Source organism: Monodon monoceros, unplaced genomic scaffold, assembly GCF_005190385.1.
Source record: "Monodon monoceros isolate NGI ecotype Baffin Bay Population unplaced genomic scaffold, NGI_Narwhal_1 Super_Scaffold_18, whole genome shotgun sequence".
In the NCBI taxonomy this organism is placed as follows: Eukaryota; Metazoa; Chordata; class Mammalia; order Artiodactyla; family Monodontidae; genus Monodon; species Monodon monoceros.
In genome coordinates, this window is record NW_021703774.1 from 51,165,690 (window position 1) to 51,189,091 (window position 23,402).

The following is a 23,402-nucleotide window of genomic DNA, read 5'->3' on the forward strand; positions in this document are numbered from 1 at the left end:
GGACGTTGCTGCCAGAGGTGAGCCCGCCCTGGGCCTCCCCAGGCCAAAGGGGAAGGCTGGGTGAGGGCGGCCCCCAGCCGAAATGCTGCTCCAAAGCCTGGGCCGGCAGGTGTGGCCGGTGGGGAGTTCCTGCGCACCTACTCCAGCCGCTGCCCCAGGGCGCAGACCTCTGGGCGGCCACCATTGGGCCCCTTGGGTGGTGCCAGGTGTGCCTGATTTTCTTGTGTTGGCTCGGCGCTGCCGGCCGAGCAGTGGGAGATAAGCGTCTTAAAGCCAGTCCCAGACCCACAGTGGGCCAGGTCCGAGCGGTCAGCGTGGTCTCCCGGAGGCCAGAGTGCTGCGCGGTCAGAGCAACTGGGGGCGTTCCCCGCGGCGTGTGCATCTAGGTCTTGCCTTACAAAGTGTACAGAAATGGCACTTCGTTTCTCTGATGCTTCCTGGAGGCCACAGAATTTAGGGGCTTTTTTAAAAAAATAAAGGAAAATGAAACCAAAATAATATTAATAATAATAATGATTATCATGCAGGCTTTGCTAAGTGCCAGGCGCTGTATTATTTCATCTTTATGACAAATCTTTGATAGAGGTATCATTACTATAGCCAGTTTTAGGTGAGGAAATTGAGGCTTAGGTTTATTAAATGAGTTGTGTAGAGACACACAGCTGATAGATGATGAGATTAGGATTTAAACCATGTTCTAACCCCAAAGACTGTGTTCATGGGAGCTGCGGTTGTTACGGGTGAACCTATGTGGAGACATTTCTGTATGAAATAAGGTGGAGGTGTTTGGCAGTTGGGAAAAAAAATTAGTTATGGGACTTTTCTTTGAAAATATCACGGCATTTTCCCAGTTGTGGTGATGATTGGAGAACTGATACTGATGAGCAAAAATTATAGGAGTTTTGTCAAGACTGGGGACGAATGAGGAAACTGTTAAGATCGCTGCATGAGTTGCTCTAAACTGGGTTTACTTTTAGAAGTTAGCTATATTGGACTTGAGGTGCTTAAGCAGGCTTTGGGTATCTGGGATTCGTGCATCTGAATGACATCCAAGTTTCCTCTCAAAGCTAGTGTTCAAAGAGAGTGTGTCATAGATGTGCAAAAATTACTGCTGTGGTCTTGTTAGTGGGTTGATCCGCAAGAAGCAGCAAGAGTAAAACCACTTATTGATCTTTGTTCTTATTTCACAAGATCATTTTGGCTATCAGGATCCTTGTGATTCCACATGAATTTTAGGATTTTTTTCCTATTTCTGCAAAATATGCCATTGGAATTTTTAATAGGCATTGGATTGAATCTGTAGATCACTTTAGATAGTATGGACATTTTAACAATATTAAGTCTTTCAATCCATGCACAGGGATGTGTTTCCATTTAGACTTCGAAACAATATGAAGCTGTGCTAATCAAAACAGTATGATATTGGCACAATGGCAGACATATAGACCAATGGAACAGAATAGAGAGTCTAGAACTAGATCCAAGCACACACTGTCAAATTATCTTTAACAAGATTGCCAAGACTACACAATACGGAAAGAATAATTTCTTTAATAAATGGTGTTGGGAAACCTGGATATTCACGTACAGAAGAATGAAGTTGGACCCTTATGTTAAAAATCAACTCAGGGGCTTCCCTGGTGGCACAGTGGTTGAGAGTCCGCCTGCCGATGCAGGGGACATGGGTTCGTGCCCCGGTCTGGGATGATCCCACATGCCGCGGAGCGGCTGGGCCCGTGAGCCATGGCCGCTGAGCCTGTGCGTCCAGAGCCTGTTGCTCCGCAACGGGAGAGGCCACAACAGTGAGAGGCCCGCGTACCACAAAAAACAAACAAACAAACAAAAACAAACAAACAAAATCAACTCAGAATGGATTAAATACTTAAGCATAAGACCTGAAACTATAAAACTTCTTGAAGAAAACAGAGGGAAAATCTTCGTAAGATTGGTGTTGGCAATCATTTTTTGGATATGACATCAAAAACACAGGCAACGAAAGCAAAAATGGACAAGTGGGACTACATCAAACTGAAGAGCTTCTTTTAAAAATATATTTATTTATTTATTTTTGGCTACGTCAGGTCTTAGTTGCGGCACGCGGGATCTTTCGTTGTAGTGCATGGGCTCTTTGTTACAGTACGCAGGCTTCTCTCTAGTTGTGGCGCATGGGCTTCTCTCTAGTTGAGGGGTGTGGGCTCAGTAGTTGTGGCATACAGGCTTATTTGCCCTGCAGCATGTGGGATCTTAGTTCCCCGACCAGGGATCAAACCCGTGTCCCCTGCCTTGGAAGACGGATTCTTAACCACTGGACCACCAGGGAAGTCCCTCAAACTGAAAAGCTTCTGTACAGCAAAGAAAACAATCAACAGAGTGAAAAGGCAACCTATAGAATGGGAAAAACTATTGCAAACCATATTATGATAAGAGGTTAATAGCCAATATATTAAGGAACTCCAATGTTAAAACCAAATAACTTCATTTAAGAATGTGCTAAGAACTTGAATAGACATTTCTCCAAGGCACACAAATGGTCAACAAGTTTATGAAAGATGCTCAACATAATTAATCATCAGAGAAGTGCAGATCATGAGCTATCACTTCACACCTGTTAAGATAGCTATCATAAAAAAAAAAACAGGAAATAGTGAGCATTGGTAACGCTGTGGAGAAATTCAAACTTTTGTACACTGTGGGAATGTAAAATGGTACAGCCACTGTGGAAAACGTTATGAAGTTTCCTCAAAAAATTAAAAGTAGAACTACTATATAAAATAATCCAGCAATCCTACTTCCGGGTATTTATCTAAAATAATTGAAAACAGGATCTTGAAGAGATATTTGCATTTCCATGTTCATTGCAGCATTATTAACAATGGCAAAGATATGGGACAATCTAAATGTCCATTGATGAAAAAATGAAAATAATCCATCACTGAAGGACAAATAGTGCATAGTTCCACTTACATGAGGTATCCAAAGTAGTAAAACTCAGAGAAACAGAAAGTAGAATGGTGGATGCCAGGGACCAGAGGGAGGAAGAAATGGGAAGATGCTTTTCCATGGGTACAGAGTTTCAGTAATACAAGATGAAAAAATTTTAGAGCTCTGTTGTGCAACAGTGTGTATATAGTTAACAGTACTGTACTGTACACTTAAAAATTTGTTAAGAAGGTAGATTTCATGTGAATTGTGCCCCCCCGCAAAAGCAAACATTGAGAATGAAAATACATATTGAGAATGTGAGAAGGATAAAAAGAGAAGGCAGGGGCTTCCCTGGTGGCGCAGTGGTTGAGAGTCCGCCTGCCAATGCAGGGGACACAGGTTCGTGTCCCGGTCTGGGAAGATCCCACATGCTGCAGAGCGGCTGGGCCCGTGAGCCATGGCCGCTGAGCCTGTGTGTCTGGAGCCTGTGCTCCGCAGCGGGAGAGGCCACAACAGTGAGAGGCTCGCGTACTGCAAAAAAAAAAAAAAAAAAATTAAAAAAATAAATAAATAAAATAAAAAGAGAAGGCAGTGGGCTTGAGATTATGGGCATTTGAATTGGCAAAGTCAAGGGCAAGGATCTAGAGGAAGAAGGGCAGTTGGATTTTACTCAGAAGACAATCATGTGCTCAGGCAGCCTGTCTTCATTTAAAACCACCTGTGTGCATTTTTAGTGCATTATATTCATTTGGGAGGCAGGATATACAGTGGCTAAGGACATGCAGTTTGGTGTCAGACTGACCTGGGTTTGAGTCTTGGCTCCTCTGATTATGAATTGAAATTTTCTTAACTTCTCTCAGCCTTGCTGTTCTCATCTGTGTAGCAGAGAACAATATCTATTTCAACTGAGAAGATTAAGTGAGGCAATTTGTGTAGTGATCTCAACTGAAAATTGTGATGATTTTTTTTCAGCAAGGAGGCAGCATTAGTACATAAGGCTGGAGCCTGAAAGTCCGTGAGATTTCAGGCAAGGATATTTCTACAAGGCAGGCTCTCTTGGGAGCTGATGTCAGTATCAGTATTTGTATGCAGATCTGTACCTAAAACATAAACCCCAGAATATAAACCTTCAATGAAATTCAGAGACCTAACAGTCCTATATACAAACACACAGCTGAAAAGTCAGCTTTCACATACAATTAAGAAAAAAATTGAACTTTAAAAAATAAAACTGTTAGTTGTTAATCTATGGGAAAAGTTGAAATCTCTCCTTTTCTTTGTTGATGTTTCTTTCATTTTTTGATGAAATCTCCCCACGCTGTCATCTTTCAATCATCTAGGTCCCATTCAGAAGCAGGGAGAGCTCTGGCAGAGCCAGTGTTGCGGGTGTGTGCAGGGTCTTTTTTTGCTTGTTTTTCATTGTTGCTTCCTGGGCTTGCTCTTCCGAAGAGGGCAAATGGGACATCTCAGAGTATTAACTTACCAGACAGGGGTTATTAAATGATATGAATGTGGTTGCTATAGGATTTTGCAATTCTTCTAAGTTGGTAATAACTGTTTTAAAGGAATAGGTAAGAGAGGATTTCCTTAAGTCATCAGGTGGTGTCCTGCCTGTGCCAGGAATGGTCTAAGTTACTGTTCTTCTGGTAACTCTAAGTTGATGGATGTCATACATGGTATTCTGACACTGAGTGTTAAAATAAGTGCCCTTTAGACTTCAGCAAAATATTTGGCAAGGTCTTCCACATGAGCTTTCCAGACTTGATGGAAGGAGAAGGCAGAATGCTGCTCCAAGTAAGTAGATTCATATGTGGTTGTAATTTGATAGTGGATTCTAATCATATTTTTTATTCAGTCATTCATTCAGTGTCAACAGATATTTAGTCAGAGCTTTACCATGTGTCAGACCCTTTTCTAGGTACTGAGAATGTACTAGTGACCAAAGGAGACAAAGCTCCTGCCTTCATGGAACCTTATATTCTAGTGCCGCAGGGCTCTTTCCTTAGACCCGTCTTGTTCAACATTTCTATAATTGATTACTGTAACATTCAAAAACATGTTTGTCCTACAAAGCCACAGTAATAAAGACAGTGCACTACTGGCATAAGGCTAGACATATAAAAATGGAATGGAATTGAGAGTACAGAAATAAACCCTTATATTTGTAGGCAATTCATTTTTGACAAGGGTGCCAAGACAATTCAATGGGGAAAGTGGTGCTGGTACAACTACACAACTGTGTATCCATGCAAAAGAATGATGTTGAACCCTTACCTCACACCATATGCAAAAAATAACTCAAAGTGGATTTAATATGTAAATGTAAGAGCTAAGACTGTAAAAGCCTTAGAAGAAAACATAAGTGTAAGTCTTTGTGATCTTAGATTAGGCAATGCATCTTAACTGTGGCACTGAAAGCACAAGCAACAAAGGAAAAAATTAGATAAATTGGGCTTCATCAAAATTTGAAACTTTTGTGTTTCAAAGAACGACATCAGGAAATTGAAAATACAACCCACAGAGTAAGAGTAAATATTTGCAAATCATGTATCTGATAAAATATCCAAAATACTTTAAAAAATCATGTATCTAAAATATATAAAGAACTCCTACAACTCAATAATAAAAAGACTAATGATCCAACTAAAAATTGGGCTAAGATTTGAATAGACATTCTCCAAAGATATCCACATGGTCAGAATGCTCGATAGCATTAGTCTTTAGGGAGCTACAAATAAAAACCACAGTGAAGTACCACTTCATAGCCACTAGGATAGATATAATCAAAACCAAACAATAATAAGTGTTGACAAGGATGTGGAGAAGTCAGAACCCTCATACACTGCTGGTGGGAATGTAAAATTGTTCAGCTGATGTGGAAAATGATTTGGCATTTCTTCAAAAGAGCTAAACATAGAGTTACCATATGACCCAGCCATTCCACTTTTAGGTATATACTCAAGAGAATTGAAAACATCTGTCCACAAAAAAAAACTTCCACATGAATATTCACAGCAGCATTATTTATAGCATTCAAAAATGGAAACAATTCAAGTGTATGTTAACTGAAGAATGAATAGACAAAGTGTGCTGAATCCATACAATATACTAGTATTTGGCCGTAGAAATAAAGTACTGATAAATGCTACAACATGGATGCATCTTAAAAAACATGATTCTAGGGGCTTCCCTGGTGGCGCAGTGGTTGAGAGTCCGCCTGCCGATGCAGGGGACACGGGTTCGTGCCCCGCTCCAGGAAGATCCCACATGCTGCGGAGCGGCTGTGCTCGTGAGCCATGGCCGCCGAGCCTGTGCGTCCGGAGCCTGTTGCTCCGCAACGGGAGAGGCCACAGCAGTGAGAGGCCCGCGTACCGCAAAAAAAAAAAAAGAAACAACAACAAAAACATGATTCTAAGTGAAGGAAGCCACACACAAAAGACCATATATTATATGAATCCATTTCTATGAGATGTCCGTAACAGGCAACTACATAGAGACAGAAATTCATGATTGCCAGAGGATGGAGGGAGGAGGGATGGGGACTGCTAATGGGAATAGAGTTTCTTTTTAGGCTGATGAAAATTTTCTGGAATTAGGTAGTAGTGATGGTTGTATAACTTTGCAAATATTAAAAATCACTGATTGTACAATATAAAAGGGTGGATTTTATGGTATGTGAATTATATCAATAAAAATGCTTATCATAATTATAGGTTACATGAAACTAGCAAGGGGAATTTTTGCATTGGATGGCAAAAATGGCAAAGTCTATACTCAGAAGAATCTTGACAGATTGGAAAGATGGGCTGAATCTGAAAAGGTAAAATTTAGAAGGAATAAACATAGAGTCTTAAAACTGCATTTAAGAAAAACAATAACAGCCCTATAAAATAATTCCAGGCTTTAGTTCACAGAGAGCCTGTTGTGAGTCAGCAGAATGTCACATCCTAAAAGGTTAATGTAATGTTTGCAGCATTAACAGAAGTATAGTTACTCCAGTGGGATATTAACATCATTTTTTTTTTTGAGCTGGTCAAATGACACCCAGACTTTTGAGATCAGTTCTGGTCGTTGTGATTCAGGAAATATCTAGTTCAGTGGGTGAATCTAGCCCAAATACATATTATATTTGTCTTTCATGAAGTCTGTGCTCTCATTTGAAGGCATTTTGGTAAGATGGGCCTCTTACCACCAGCCCTATCACTCCTTCATTACCACAAGCAGGGCCAGACTCAAACATGTATTTTACCCACATCCTCCTTATTAACATTTGAATTTAGCCCCTCTCTCCACCCACTCTTGAAAACAAAGGCATGTAAAAAGGATGGTAAAGGCGTCCCAAGACATGTTGAAAGGATAAGGAACAATTGAATGAACTATTATGCTTCATCAGAAAAAGATCTGGGAACCATGGGAGCAGACTTCAAATATCTGAAGGTCTTTCATGTAGATGTGGGAAAAGACTAATGAATACAAGGGATTGATGGGTTGAGGCTTCAGAGAAGGAGATGTTTTGACTCAAAGTAGAGAGCATTTCAACTGAGCTCCCTGTGGATGGGTGGTCTTTATTCAAAGGTGGAGGGTTGGTTGAGCTTTGTTGGCACAAGCTGGATGACCATTTAAATGGATATAGGATCTAGATGACTTTTGTAATCTCTTCTAGTTTTAAGATTTCATCATGATGCTAATTATCTGTCAAGCCACCCTGCTGGTTTATCTATTAGACATTCTACGAAGGGACTGCAAACTTAAGACTGTCTCATGGATCTTTGTCCTTTAGGAAGCTCACAGTCTAGAAGGAATTATAAGAATACCAACACCATGTGTTGTATTGTATTATATTGTATTGAATTGTGTTGTTTGTATTGCAGTGATGATGGTGGTGATTGAGGAGTGTGTGTGTGTGGTGTGTTTCACAAGTGTGTACATTTATGCTCATGTGAGCAGGGCTAAACTAATACGTGGGCCACTAGTGCTTTTGGTGTCAGAAGTGACGAGGATGCCCTATTTTTATTAAACAAAATAAGAGCTTCACTCAGCCACTGACTGATAACACCCTGGGAAAGGTGACTGTTTTCAGTGACTCCTAATTTCTATTTCAGTGTCTGATTGCAAGGTCTTTGCTAAGGGTCAGTTTTGATGGAGTTTGTAGGGTTGTAGAAGAACCTCAGCCAGTACTGGGGAGAGTGTGATATGCAGGTAGAGAGCCGGGCTTAGGCTGGGTGGTGCAGTGAGGGCGAGTGAGAATAAAGATACAATTCTTTCTGCATGTGTCTCTGTGTGAGTTATGAGTGTGTGTGAGAGAGGGTGGTGTGGGTAGGTATATGTATCCTGTGGGGTATCAGGTAAGCCTTCTACCGTTCTGTGAACTGGACTCTTGAAATTGAGGAGTACTTGTATTCATTGATCTTATTTGCCTCAAACATTTTCAGCGTATAGTGTCCCTCTGGTGCCTCTTTCTCTGAATCTGTCTCTCTCCTTCCAGGCATAGCTATGGAACAAAGATTAATTAATACATTAACTAAATTATACAAATGGCTTTAACTGCCCTCCATAGGAGCTTTTGTTATTGGAAGGGTCAAATCTGGTCCCATTCAGAAGCAATCCAGAAACTCTCATGGAGCCATCAAGGACCCCCAGATGGTGTGAGCTTCCCCACTGAGCAGGAAGACTCTTTGTTTTTTTTGAATTTTATTTTATTTTATTTTTTTATACAGCAGGTTCTTATTAGTCATCCATTTTATACACATCAGTGTATACATGTCAATCCCAATCTCCCAATTCATCTCACCACCACCCCCCCCCCCCCCCGCCACTTTCCCCCCTTGGTGTCCATACGTTTGTTCTCTACATCTGTGTCTCTGTTTCTGAGCATGAAGACTCTTGATATCAAACAAAGTACAGAGATCTGGGAGCTCCATGCCTCTGCATTGATGAGATTAGGCAGGGGCTCCTGGGTAACCTCCTCTGCTTTTGAGAAGGACTGGCTGTGCTGGTTACGTAAACCAAGAAAAATCACCATCCTCTCTTGCTGGCTCACTGCCCATTATCCCTCCCGTAGACGGGAGGGGTGTGTGGTGGGGGGAGAGAGAAGAGACAACATGCAGTAATTTGGCCAGTTCTGACTCTGGGCCAGACAAAGCAGTTCATATCCAACAAGTATTGAAGGTTTCTAAACCTTAATGGAAGAATTTTGATGTGTTGATTACCCTGTTTTGTTGAGGAAGGAAGGAAGGAGGAAGAGAAGGAAGAAGGCGGGAGGGAAGAAACACTCCACATGTGCTTGTATATAGTTACGTGAGCTTGGAGAATGGTGTGCAAAGATATTTTCTGAACTTTAATATTAGTTACTTCCGGGAGTGGGATTGCAAGGCAGACGGGCAGAAGTTTCGCTTCAAAAGCTTCTCAGTTGTTTGACGTCTTAGAATGAGCATGCTACATTTTAAGCGAGAAATGTTTAAAATAATTTTAAAAATAGGTAATATCAACAGAGTGTAGGATTTTTCAGAAAAATTAAAGTAGCACCTCTTGGTTTGTTGTTAACTCCCAAACACATGTATTTTTCCCTTGTGAATGTCCTGTCTGCCTTTTTGATTTTACTGATGGTGACACTAGCTACATTCAGTGAAGTGGCTAATCAGGCATGTGGCGAATGTTACAGCTGTTCCAACTTCTCTATGTCTTTGGCTTATCGGCCTGATTCCCAAGCTCAAGAAAACTGCCTCTGTTTTGCCCCTTATAAGATGGCTGGACACTTAGGAGTGAATATTATTCAACTCTGGCAATGGAAGTTTGTCTTGGCTTCTCGGTGGTGGTAGAAGCAGAGGCAGGCCAGCATCTCCATGGGTAGCAGTAGGAAGCGTTCCATTCTCTTTAGGTGCTTAAGCAGATTTCCAGTTCAATTCTGTCACATCTGAGGGGTTCAGATATCTTTTCAAAACCCAAGCCTTTAGGCTTGTACTAAACTGAAACTCTGAGGCACATGAGGTTGGTTCCTCATCACTATGACTGGAGTTGAAGATTGAAAAAGATGAGGTGATAATAATACCTTACAGATATATAACTTCTTTAAGCAAAGCTCTTTGCAAACAGCTCAGCAAACCCCAGGACTGACAGCCCAGCTCGGCCAGTGCTGAAATGCAGCCGTGCCCTGAACAAAGCCACCTCCAGGGTCAGCAAGCCACCTTCAGAGAGACCTTATCTCCCAGCTTCGCTTGGAGAGGTGAAAATGAAGACTGTATCTACCAGCAGCGGCAGGGACACTTTTTTGAAGCAAAATGTAATTACCAGAGTAGGAGCTGGCCTCGAAAGTGGGGATTAACACTCCCCCGCTCCCACCAGCATCTTGGGCTCTCTGAACAGCTCCAGCAAGATTTGGGGTTTTATGCTTCCATCCAAAAGCTGGCTCTGTTTGAAACAACGGTTGAGGACTGCAGACCACAGAGACATTGATTCATTGCAAAGAGGGGAAAGGATTTAGCAGTATTTCTTGTAAGCCTAGGCAGCATGAGGTTGGAAGTGGGGATCAGAGGAGATTCACAGGGTCTGAAGGTTGAAAAAGAGGCCATGCTCACCTCCAAATTATAAATACCATTCAGTCTCCTGCTGAATGGGCAGAATTCCACATATGACTTGCTGAGCGCACTGCTGAGGGTGGCTGACTCCTCACGGTCAGCATCCCAGGTCCTGTTTCTTTACTCTTGTACCTCAAGAACACCCCTGAAAGATGCTTTTCTCTTCTGGGCAAGTCTCTCATGCAACCAGCTTAGGAGTCTGAAAATTGGTGTTTTCTGTTTTGTCCTGGTCAGGAACCCTGATGACTTCATACAAGTCACTGCCCCTCTTGGTGCCTGATTCTTCACTTGCAGCACAGAGAGGTTGTACCAAATCAGGATCTTTACAAATGGTGCCTCCCAGAGTCCTAGGGATTTTCACTAACAGGCTTCAGCTGCCATCAGGAGGGTGGGAAGATGGAAATGATGGGACTCTGAGCCCATTATCCCTGCTGGGATGAGAACCATTCTTCTTTTATCTCTGTTGACATAGTAAGCGTCTCTTTAAAGGTTTCTTTTGAAGAAAGAGTTTTGCTGTTGAAAACATTTTGAGAATAGATGCTATTTTCTAGTTCTCTCTGGCTATAATAGTCTGTGCCCATGCAAATCGCTTTGGCAGTTTTACAAACCAAACACCCAGAGTATTCATATTAGGTGCCATAGAAGATACCTAACAATCTCTGGTGTCAAAATAAAAGCTATTATTTTCTTTTCATTAAAAACTGTCGATCATACTAAAGATGAGAAGAAACACACAGAACATATGAAGAAGAAATTTAGAATCTCCCATACCCCCACTCTCCAGGGACGAACTGTAAACATTAGTTACATGTTTTGCCAACTTTCTATTCATATAAAATTCTTTTTGGAAAACTGAGCTCATATTTTACACAATTTAAAAAGAGTTTAAAAACATTATTTGACCTTATATTGTAAGTGATTTGCCACATCATTAAATGTTCTTTGAAACATATGATGGTTAGTTGTATTTAGTATTACATAGTATTTCATCATATGTCCATACCATCATTTATCCATCCCTTTTCTCATGCTGAGCATCTAGATGGATTCCAGTGTCTGCAAGTTAAATGCTAAGAGGAACATTTTTGCAATAATTCTTTTTCCACCATATATGTATTTAAGGTTAAGGCTTTTTCCCTTCTTGAAATTTATATTTATGTTTAAAACTAGCTGACATGAAAAGAAAGCTAAAGGTGGAGAAAGAGGTTGGTTGAATGATCCATGATAGTACAGAGAAGATACCACTAGAGAGACAAGAAGGAGGAAAGAAAAACACTAGGAGAAGATGTGTGTGGAGGAAGGGGAGGGTTTCTCTGCTATTATGCAAGACCAGGACATCTGACAACCTCAGTAATAACAGAAAAGTCTTTTGTCAGATCATTATTGAGTGAAAAAATATTCCATTTCTGAGGAACACAAAATCAGCTGTGGAGAACCCCCCCTCCCCTGCCCCCAAGGAGCATCGTGAGGACCTTGAATAAGAACCACATGGAGAGTGAAACAACCTGGTTGCTGATTTTGACATTGCCATGAACTTGGGCAGGTGACCAAACTCTGTTACTTCATCATTTAGTGAGGGAATTCCAGTTGGTCAGTCATTTCCTGTGAAAGACACCAGCCCACCTAGAAGCCAGTGAGAGAGTAAAGGGTACCTACAAGGTATTTGTATTTGCAGTCTTTGTTAAGAACCTGATAGAAACTTTGCCCTTGCTATTGAAGAAAAAGATAAAACCAGGGAAACTCATTCCATGCCTCCTGTGCCAACGATTCTGTGAACCAGGCTTTTTATCTCTACCACCTCTCGTAAAAATCCTCGGAAGCAGGGATTTTGCAGGTGCCCTTTACTGCCTTAGCTGCATTTTATAGGTGAGGAATCTAAGGCTAATACCAGTTAAGTAGCCTGTCCAGGATCGTAGGGCTAGTAAGTGGCAAAGCACGTTTCAAATTCATACTGCCTGTTTTCAAAACCTATGCTCTTGCAACTGGGCCATATCACCCCAGTTATCTATGTCTTTGAATAAAAAGAGAAAAAAATAAATTATTACTCAATAAGCTTGGTAAACAGGAAGAAAAATATGATACAAGGTTCCATATCAGATTTTTAAAAAATGAAAGGAAGGGAAGGAAAGAGAGAGGGATGGAGGGAGGGAGAGAAAAAAAGAAAACCTTAGAAACTCGGGACTATTTCATCTCTAAGTTCTCCAACATATACAACCAAATGCTTTTCTTTCATATCTTTTAGGTGTCAAGGAGCATGAGAAATCCTTTGGTCCAATCACTTTGTTTTGTAGATAAGAAACTAGGCTCCAGAAAAAGGTCATTGACTTGTTCAATATCATGTGGATGGTTAAAAGCAGAACTGAATTAAGAACCAAAGTTATCTCTGATCACATAAGACAAGTATTTCTAACACTAAACACAGTGCGTGGCATGGATTAGTACCAGTCATTCAATGAAGATCATTCCTTTTGCTTACCCTCTGCTGTCCCATCCCTTTCCTGTGTTCATGCCTTTTTTCATTCAGCCATCACTTGCTGTGACCAAGCCATGTACTCAAGAGGTTCTTGGCCCAGGTAGAAGTTCATAGAATCTTATGCTCGTGCTCTTCTGCTCACACCCTATATCATTTGGGGAAAAACTGGATGTTAATGGGTTAAGGAGTAAAAGAGAGAATGAGTAGAGAATATAAATTCATAGGCTTAATTTTCGAAGGGTTAAGCAATTAATGAAAGGACAGATAATCCATAAGAAAAGTCAAAATCAAGATCAGAAGCTTTTCTTCTTCTAGAGGAGATGGAGGTGAGGATGACTTTTACCATTATTTTAGATGAAGGAGGAAGAAATACTGGGAAGGTAGATTGCAGGTAAAAGGGACAGGAGAGTAGAACAAAATCTTTAGAGGTAGCAAGTGAGGGAGAAGTTGAGGGCCTAGGGAGAGGGGTTGAACTTTGAGAAGAAAAAGAATAGCTTTCCTTCTAGGCTGGAAGGGATATGAAAGGAAAAGTGAAGATAGGAAGAGTTCTGAAGTAAAGGACAGGAAAATTAATGGAGTTCACCTCTCCTAAAGATGGACTGGGATGGGGATAATAGGTTTGAGTTATGAAAACAGGTCTTGGGCTCAGAATGTACCCACTCTTGAGATTTTTATTTGGGGAGGGACATACTCTCTGGCACCTTTGTGATTGGGAAGGTACATAAACTGTACATAAGAGCTTACATAGCAGCCTCTGCTTTTAGTGGGAGACATGCAGGGCCTGGAATTGTGGTAGAGCAAAATTAGCTGGTTCTCTTGTCCTTGGTGGTCATTTGCCTTTCTTTCTTCCTGAGTGAAAATGGTGACGCCTCCAACCATTCACTCCCTGATGGTTTCAGAAGTATGACTGGGAGAACTTCACTCCCTGTCGTGATGGGGAACTGGAGAAGTGCTGTGCTTTGCAGTCAGAGGCATATGGCACTTCAGAGGCAGTGGTCACATATCTGCAGATACTATTACAAGGCTCCAACCTATAGCTACTTTCCATCTCCACAGAAGACAGAGATGAAAGGAACAGGTTTAAATGACAGCAACAGGGGGATTGACTCTGACAAAAGAAGAAAAACATCTTAGTAAGGTAGGATAAGTATGCTGTGGAGAGGATTTGGAGGATGTAGAACATACATCCCTAGAAACCTCCAGGCCCTCATTTGTCTGGATACCTGGGATGTAGAAGAGCTTCCTGCAGAGGTTTGGTCCAGGTGGGACCAAGACTCCCTTACAGTTCTGTATTTCATTTATAATCTTGATAGCCTGACCGCAGGTGGTGATCGCTGACAGTGGTCCACTTAGGAGACCATGTTGACAATTGAGGATTTGGGGAAGAGCGCCACAAAAAACAAGGGAGAAAGAACTCTTCTATTGTTTTCCTGATATATAATGGGCCTTTGCAGGAGGAAACTATTTTATTCCAGGGGTTAGAAACCTAATGCCCCATCACAGTTTATACAGGGAAAGCCCAGTGGATGATTTTTTTTTTTTTTTTTTTTTTTGCGGTATGCGGGCCTCTCCCGTTGCGGAGCACAGGCTCCGGACGCGCAGGCTCAGCGGCCATGGCTCACGGGCCCAGCCGCTCCACGGCATGTGGGATCCTCCCTGACCAGGGCACGAACCCGTGTCCCCTGCATCGGTAGGCGGACTCTCAACCACTGCGCCACCAGGGAAGCCCCCCCTCAGTGGATGATTTTCATTCATTTCTAACTTTACACTTGGAATTCTTAATTTTTAATACCTAAAAACAATGTTTTTACTTTTAAAGGTGAGATGAAACATTTTTTCCTCCATGGCACTTGACCTAATTTGGCATAGAGAAAAGAATGATGCTTTTGGACGTACAGATTTCCTACAAGAATTTTAGAAAATGCAGAGGGTTGTCATCTTCTGATATTGGGTGGTGCCAGAGAGAGGACGATAGATCACTAGTGTTGAATTTGTATGTGATCGGCAATACATTTTATACTCTGCCCAGACAACCAAAAACATACGGCCCTGGACTCACATAATAAGGAAAATATACTGATCCATGGCCAGTTGTTGTCATCAGGTCACTAAACCTATTTCTCCAGATATAAGATGAGACTATCTTGCTTCACAGTACAAATGTAATAAAATCTAGTAATGCAGCTATGAAAATAAGCACTGGCCCATAACCCAAGGGCTTAAGAAGTCAAGGCTAAGGAGAAATGGGCAGTATACAAAAAATAAATTGAATTTCCCCCTCTTTATCTTGAGTTTAATAGGAATTTGGGTGTATTTTCCACAGAGAACATCTACATGTGCTTTTTGCAGGCAGGAGATGGAAAAATAGGAAATATGGTACATTGATAAGTGGAAGAGTAGGTAAAATTATAAATGGGGATTTGGCCAGTGAAAACGTTATGGTCCCAATAATTCAGAATCTACTAGCGAGTAATGAAGTGCCAATACCTTAGGCCAATCTGTAGTGGCAGAGTTCCCTCCAGTATCAGGAGGGAGAGTAGTAAAGGGAAGCCAGGAGTGTTTAACACAAGGTGCTGGTGTTATTCTTCTGGTTTGTATCAAAAACACCTACCCTGAACAACTGAGGAGTGGGAGGGAAATACATGCTATGGTGGCTCCTTTGAAGGGACGAGAAGGGTCACGTCCAGGCACTGAGATTGGCCCTGGTTCTTGCTTGCCTTTTCTTCTGCTCCGAAGTCTCCCTGCTGTACTCTTTGTATGCGTGTCCTTATGACAGAAAGATCAAGGGGCCACTTCAGAGGAGCTTAAGCTTCAAACAGTCTTTTCCAAAAATAACAAAGGTGGAAGGAAGGAAGAACCCTCTGTGAGTGAAAGCTGGAGCCAAATAAAAAGGCATGAAATGAGGCATTGTGGAGGTGAAAGCCACCTGAGAGAGCCCAGAAGCCCATCCCTCTCACTTAACAGGAGAGGAAACTGAGGCCCAGAGAAGCCTTTTCCTTAAAGGACAGTTGTCCCTGGTCTCATCCTTGGCCCTTGACCTTTACACACTGCAGACTCATAGGTGAATTCATCCATTCACATGGCTTCCCCTTAGCGTCACTTGTACATGACCACAGAGGAGATATTCCCATGTGCTTCTGATGTGTCCATGCACCTGTCTATGGGGCATTTCTACCTGGAGGTCCAATATGTAATTCAAACTGAGCATGTCTGAACCATCACTCCCCAGCAAACCTGCTCGCCATCCCATGTTGCCTCTCTGGGTGAATGGTGTAAACCTCACACTGGCCTTTCAGGATTGTTCACATGTCCTCCCTTCCTCTTGTCCCCACATCCAAGCAGTGATTCACTCTGTTAATTCCTCCCCTTCCATTACTCTCCTGCCTTTTCCTGCTTCTCCTTTCTACAGGGCAAGCCCTTAACCCCTCTTAGCTTGAAGACTGCAGTAGTTGATCTCCCTGACTTTGATCTCAGCCCTTCTGGTCTTTGCAATCCACAAGCACCTTTTTATTTATTTATTTATTTTAATTTTTTTTTTTAATTTTTGGCTGTGTTGGGTCTTCATTGCTGCGAGCTGGCTTTCTCTAGTTGCGGCGAGCAGGGGCTACTCTTGGTTGCGGTGCACGGGCTTCCCATTGCGGTGGCTTCTCTTGTTGCGGAGCACGGGCTCTAGACGTGCGGGCTTCAGTAGTTGTGGCACGCGGGCTCAGTAGTTGTGGCTCGCGGGCCCTAGAGCGCAGGCTCAGTAGTTGTGGCGCACGGGCTTAGTTATTCTGCGGCATGTGACCAGAGACATGGGACCAGGGATTGAACCCATGTCCCCTGCATGGGCAGGCGGATTCTTAACCACTGAGCCACCAGGGAAGTCCCCACAAGCACCTTTTTAAAAGCCCAAACCAGGCCTTGTCTTTCCACTCCCTTTTGCCTGGAGAATAAATTTCAAACTCTTAAGCATGCCACACAGTGTCCTCTGTAGTGTGACCTCCAGTGAGTTCTTCAGCGTAGCACAGCCTGCCAAGTGCCATCCTGATGTTATAGGAGGGTGCCATGATATTATTACATGGCTGTATATCATGGAGTAGCTTCCCCTCACCACACACACTCTGCTGGGATAACCACGCTTATCTTTAAGCTTAGTGCAGATATCATCTTTTAAACCATGCTGATGCCCTCTCCTTAGGAAAAGTGGGCCACTCTTTCCTTATACCCTCACTCCATCCTGTGTATACTTCTCCCACGGCCCTGTTATTGCATTCTTAGTTGTTGTTTCCCCTGCGCATTCTAGTATGTAAACTCCTTTTGGGCAGGTTTATTCATAGTTGTAAACTTTAGCCTTTGGCATGAAGGTAGGACTCAGTGAAATACTTTTAAAAAAGAATGAATGAATGAATGAAAGTGCACACAGCCCACTAGTGATCCAGTCAAGTGAGAGATCCCTGGTTTTCCTTCTTCAGTTCATGTTTTCCCTACTACGTATTATAAAGTCTTGGTAATGAAACGTGGCATTGACACATGAATCGAAAGATCAATGGAGCATGCTGCCCAGGGAGAAGACCCGGGCATTTAAAGTGGTACCATCAGTGTATTTTCTCTACAAAATTGATCTTATTTTCAAGTTGAAATATTAGAACTCACAAACTAATTAGAAATAAGTGAAGACGAGTCTTCAATTTCTAGACTTTGTCATTTTTCTCTTGCGGCTCAATTATAGTTTAATTGTCCAAGAAAAAAAATAGACAGGAAAGGTGCACACATGTATTGAGTGCCTGCTATACACGTCACATATAGTTTCATTTAATCCTCATACAGTCTTTGAAGTGTGTATTATTATCTACATTTTACAAATGAAGATACAGAAACTCTGAGGTATGTAACTTGCCTAGAATCACGTGACTAGCAAATGTCAGAGTTGGGAGTCTAATCACGTCTGATTCTAAAGTCCATTCTCTTTCCCCTTCACTACGTTTCCTCCCTAGGGAAACAGAACAGAATTAGGGACATAAAATCTCAAGAAGTTTCACTAAAAGACATTCCTCTGTGACTCCAATAACAAATTGGACTGAAGAGACAGGAGCTGTGAACCCTAACTCTTATCCTGTTGCATGGTATGATTTTGAGAAAGTCCATTAATCTCTTATATCCCATCTCTTTATATTCACAAATACGGGACACACAGACTTTCCTCATCAGTCACGCAATTAATAAAAAAGTTACTTCATAAATGAATTTGTGTCATTTGCTACAGAAATGCACTTGATGCAGTTACTAACCATAAAAGTGGCCTTATTTCTACAAGAAACTAGTATTGGTCTAAAGGAGATAAGACAGTTGGTCTAGTGAAAATTAAGCAGTGGATAAAAAATTGATTCCCTTTTTATTTAATTTTATATCAAGTCTTTTTTGGGATGTGTGATGCCAATATTCTTTTACCCCTGGTGATAGGGCAGAACATAGAGAAGTGAAGAGATGCTTAAGAGGAGAATAGGAAGGATAGTGGGAGTGTGGCTGCTGAACGTTTTACCTGCCAAATTGATTTTTTTCCCTACGTCTGATAACTCCAGGGTGGCAATTGACATTTTTGCTTGAGCATTGAACACATATCATTCACAGCATTTAGTGGACCTCAACAGTTACTGCCTATTGACAGAACTTGAATTTTGACAGTGCTTTATACCGTGCAGAGAGTCTAAAATTAAATATACTGGACAGAGCAATAGAGAAAATATTCAAAGTAGAAGCATCTTAGAATATTAAAAAAAATATTTTCAGTTTTTTTTCTGGATTTTGAGAGGCAGTATAACGGAAGGAGCCTTGGTCTGAGATTCTTTCTCTGGATTTCTATGGGCTAATGCTCTGTGTTACCTTGGGCAAAATACTTAACTCTCTGAGCTTTTGTTATATTTTAAATGGGGCTGTGGCATTTATGCCCTTGAAGGATTGGGCATCTGTAAAATGAGGACAGTATGTCTAAGTTCCTTTGTAGTAATTATGTCTCTAGGTTTTATGATGGCTGGGATACTCAGTTTGGTTCCCAGGCACCTTTAGAGCATACCTGGTAATATGGCAGCAGGGAAGCAGTAGAAGGGAAATGGGGCCCAGACACTGAAAAACAATGGGAAAATGGTGACTCGGTCTTTTCCTTAAAATCGTGATATTTCTTTCAAAATAGAGCCCTAAATAGATTTTTAAACTGGAAGGGAGAATTAACCTGAACTTCTACAGGCTAAATTTCCTGAAGGATGAAACTCTGAGACATTTTTATAATAACCCCCGTGATTAAGGGACAGGAAAGCTGGGAGATACCCAGCTCGGCTCCAACAATTGGCCTTACAAATTGCCCCACACCCCATGCTGCCATTCTTTTGGGACCTGGGAAAGACACCAGGTCCTTCACCAAGGATCTGTCATTTTTACAGTCAGAATACTCTCTCAGACATTCAATCCACTCTTTCCTTGTTTTATAAAAAGTCCAACCTTTGTACACCTAATATGATTTAATCCTGGTTTCATTTCCTGAATCTTTGTGTTGCTTTTTCTTCCTGGATCTCATGTTCAGTGCTGCCTGTTTCTTTGTCCCTGCAGGTGCAGACAAATTAGCATAAAGAGTAAGTTGCAGAATTGGAAAACAGCAAATTTGATTTCAAAGGCTATTTCAGACTGAGGTCCATTTGGTGGCATTAGGAGCAAAACTAATAAACAAACCAGATTTTTTTCCACCCAAATTGATTTTTTTTTTACTTGACAGTATCCCTTTAGAAGTAGAGTATTTTATCAAAATCTGATTTTAGCTGTCATGTACAGTGCTTTTTTGTTGTTTCCTTGCCCATTATTTCTGACTGTTAAGTTATGTGGGTTGGCAAAGGAAAATCTTTTCTTTTATAATAAAGAAGAAGGCATTGCCTTTCCAGCGTCATTATCTGCCGTCATGTTTCACAGCCTTACAGCAAGCAGCATATTGTGGTTTGCCATTGTGCCATCATGACTCCCATTTTGCAGTTGGAAACAAAATTACAAGGAGACTTCAGAGCCATAGCTAGACTCTGAAAAGACACAATTCTGAAGAAACCGGGGGTCCCTTTACTCTTTCACTGTCTAAACAAACATTTTTTAGGACTTCTCTCATAAAGAGTTATATGTATTTACCTGTTGTTCTAGGGGGAAAAAAAGAGCCTTCTATAAGCTGTGACAGGTGATTAGAGGAGGCTCGGGCTAGGTGCTGTGATCAAGGCCATCTAGTGAGGGGCCAGCGTTTGGAATTCTCAGAGCATTCCAGATCCTCTGAAGGTATCACATCTCAGTGGGTAGCCTCCTTTGATTGTAAGGCACAGTAACTCACGTTACTCAGTGATGGGGGTGGTCCTTGTTAGGACTCCCTCATGTCAGCAGGAGGCAGTGACCTTGAAGTGTTGAAGGAAGGGGAGCCATGCTCCTCCCAGGCCTCAAGGCAGGTGGACCCGGATCCAAGATGGCACTTGGGGCTCAGTGAAGGGCTTTGGGGCCTTCCCTGTGTTGTCCTGCATGAATGTGCCTCAGTTCCTTCTCTTCCCCCTGCCACCTTAACTAGCATTTCCCTCTGTGCTCAATGTCTTTCCTCTACCTCAGAGCTTTGCATATTCATGTGTTTTCTGTTTCTTCATCTATCCAGCTTGAAGTGACCCTTACGGCCCAGACTCCCCATTTGTGCTTTTACTATGCATCTCTCTGAGTTCTGCTTCTGCTGATTTAGGCCTGATTCCTTCCGCGTTCCCTATTTCAGATTCCTAAGAGTGAGAATCTGATTAGCTCATGTTCTTGTGCTGAGCCACTTCGTGAGTTCCTGCCCAGTCTTTGGACAGGCTGCCCTTGGGTGAAGTGCCCACCGTCAGGGGCTCCTGTGGAAAGAAGGGCCTGAGGAAGGGGCTGTGGAGGGAGGGGCAGCTTCCTGTGGAAGGAGCAGTGGGCAAGCGCTAGGATTGGCATGCCTAGTGACTGGCCTACCCATCTTTCCTAAACCTTCCTAATACTACTCCTCACCCTGAAGGCGTTAGCAGCCTATGAGGAATGACTGGCGTAGAATTAATTTCTAGGAGCTAAAATGTTTTCAAGGTCAGAAAAGGAGAAATCATTAAAGTGGCCGAAGCTCCAAGACACTCTATTAAGAGCTTTGCATTTATGACTTAATTCCTTGCTTACGACAACTTTCCAAAGTAAATATCATAAGCCTTATCGGGCTTAAATAACCTGTTCAAGACAAACCAGTACGAAGTAGAAAGGTTGATATTCAAACCCGGTCTGTCTGACTGCAAAATCAGGCCTGCAAAACATACTCCTTGCACATCGAACCACGTCTCTTCGACTAGAGTTTTCGTTACCTGAGTCAAATCCAGCATCTATGAAATAGTTTGATTGGAATTGGAGCCCCCGCAAGAGAGCGTCTAAGCCTGAGCTGGATGGAGGGGATGAGCTTTGGGGGCCGGGGTTCATCTGCCTCTGAGCCCGGACTCCTGGAGGGCAGCGGTGGAGCCGCAGCCCTGCCCCCAGGTCCTTTCACGCCCCTGTAGCCGAGAGCGCGCATGCGGAAGCCTCCTGTGACTTACATTAACACAGATCCGTCATTAATATGACAAATAGGCGCACCTGCAGACTTAATTGCTTCCATTTTCTTGAGTCACTGATAGGTTTATGGCCTGCCTCAATTCCAGTAAAACTGCAGCAATCTAGATGGGACGAAAAAGTGTCTTCCTCCAATCAATCTCTTTGAACAGTCCCAGACTCCAGCCCTGATGACAGACTTTCTCTCTAGACAGCGTAATTAAAGAGGCCGAGACGGCTATTTTCAAAAGTCCCTTCATCTTAGTTTTATCATCTGTAACACAATCCTCGAAACTTAGACGGGAAACATCTTTCCTTCTCCCATCGCTCCCCAAATGACTGACCCTCCATGTTGGCAAAGGCTGTATTTCCCCCTCCATTCGTCTCACTCCAGAAGCCAGTCAGCTGGGCTTTCTGCTTCCCTCCTGTGAGGAGAGTGGATGTGGTGAGGGGTTTCCATTGCAGTTTAGGGATCCCTCACCTAAGATTGAAAGATCTGCCCAGAAAAAGAAAAGCCATCTTTACACCAGAAGCTTTTTTTCCCCCACCAAATCGAGGTCTGGCTGTTCATGAAAAAACAAAGATAACACAAAGTAGGATATAAATGATCTCTTAAACGACTGAAGAAACCTCTCACAAAGAAAGCAAAGCTCCCTAGTATATGTTTTGTACTAATGGAACAATTTAAGTATCAAAATTGAAAACAAAAAAGGCAAGGATTTGGAAAACTCTAATAGGTTATTATGTATGAAAAATGCATGCTAAATAGAAATTAATTGACCAAAAATAGATTTTTATAACCATCAAGCATATAAGAGATCCCCCACAAGATGTAAAGAAATGATGCCAGTCTGAAAAACCCTAAATTCTCTCATGATTGTAGGAGGGGAAAAATGATAAAATTAACTGATGAAATGACTTTTTTATATTGAAGAATTTGTGATTTTTCATCAAGCATGTTACTTCCTGAAATGTAAGTACTAAAACAAGTAATATTGAGTACAAAGAGTACCCCAAACTGGGTAACAAGAATAGTTAAATTACTGGTGCTGCCTGAGATACACCCATGCGTCCTGAAGACCTTCAGAGATGAAGTTAGGGAAAGTGGTACAAAATATCTAGTTCCACCTGATCTGGCAGGCCTTCCCGGTTTGTAAGGACTCTGAGCCCTTACTGGGGGCAAACCCCGAAAGTTGATGCTGCTGGATGAGATCTGTAAATACTTCTACATAATTGAACCTAGCATGCATGGAAGAGGTAGGCACAGTGGTGGGGGGAGACATGGTAACTGGGAATCTATAAAGGAAAATCAAGTCTGAATGATCACTGCTCTGTAGAAGTACCATTCATGTTGATCGAAGGGATCTACTTAGATTTTCAAAAAGCTCTGGCAGGTTCTACCTTTGAAATCTATTTTTTAAAATGGTAAGTTACTACCGTATTTGTTGGGCATGGAGCCTTAGTTAGGAAAGCAGTATAAAAGTCTTCATACATGGTTTAGATGATACTTTATATACTAGGAAGTCAAATTGATGGAGACAAACTGCAAGAAGAGCAGTAGAATCTACGTAGAGGACAGAAAAGAGGGTGGTGATTTTCATGTCATCAACTTCAAGGTAATGTTCTCCCAGATACAGGCTCTAGCTATAGTTATAAAATATAAAATAAAAGGCTCTCTGTCATTTCATTAATGATTCAGGAAAATAACCTAGAGTTCATTAAAATCATTCTCTGACAACATTGACCCGATATGCTACCCTGGCTGAAAAAGAGGAACGAAATGGCATGATGAAGGGCATGGGAAACACAACAGCACTCTACACTTAAGTAGAACCACATTGATTTTTTACGAGGAATAAAAG

The 23,402-nt window shown here is 41.9% G+C and overlaps 1 protein-coding gene across 3 annotated transcripts in view; it reads left to right on the plus strand.

Moving 5' to 3' along the window:
* ASTN1 (astrotactin 1) overlaps positions 1-23,402 on the plus strand; it is a 323,626-nt gene that overhangs the window by 86,902 nt on the left and 213,322 nt on the right. The window lies entirely within an intron of this gene.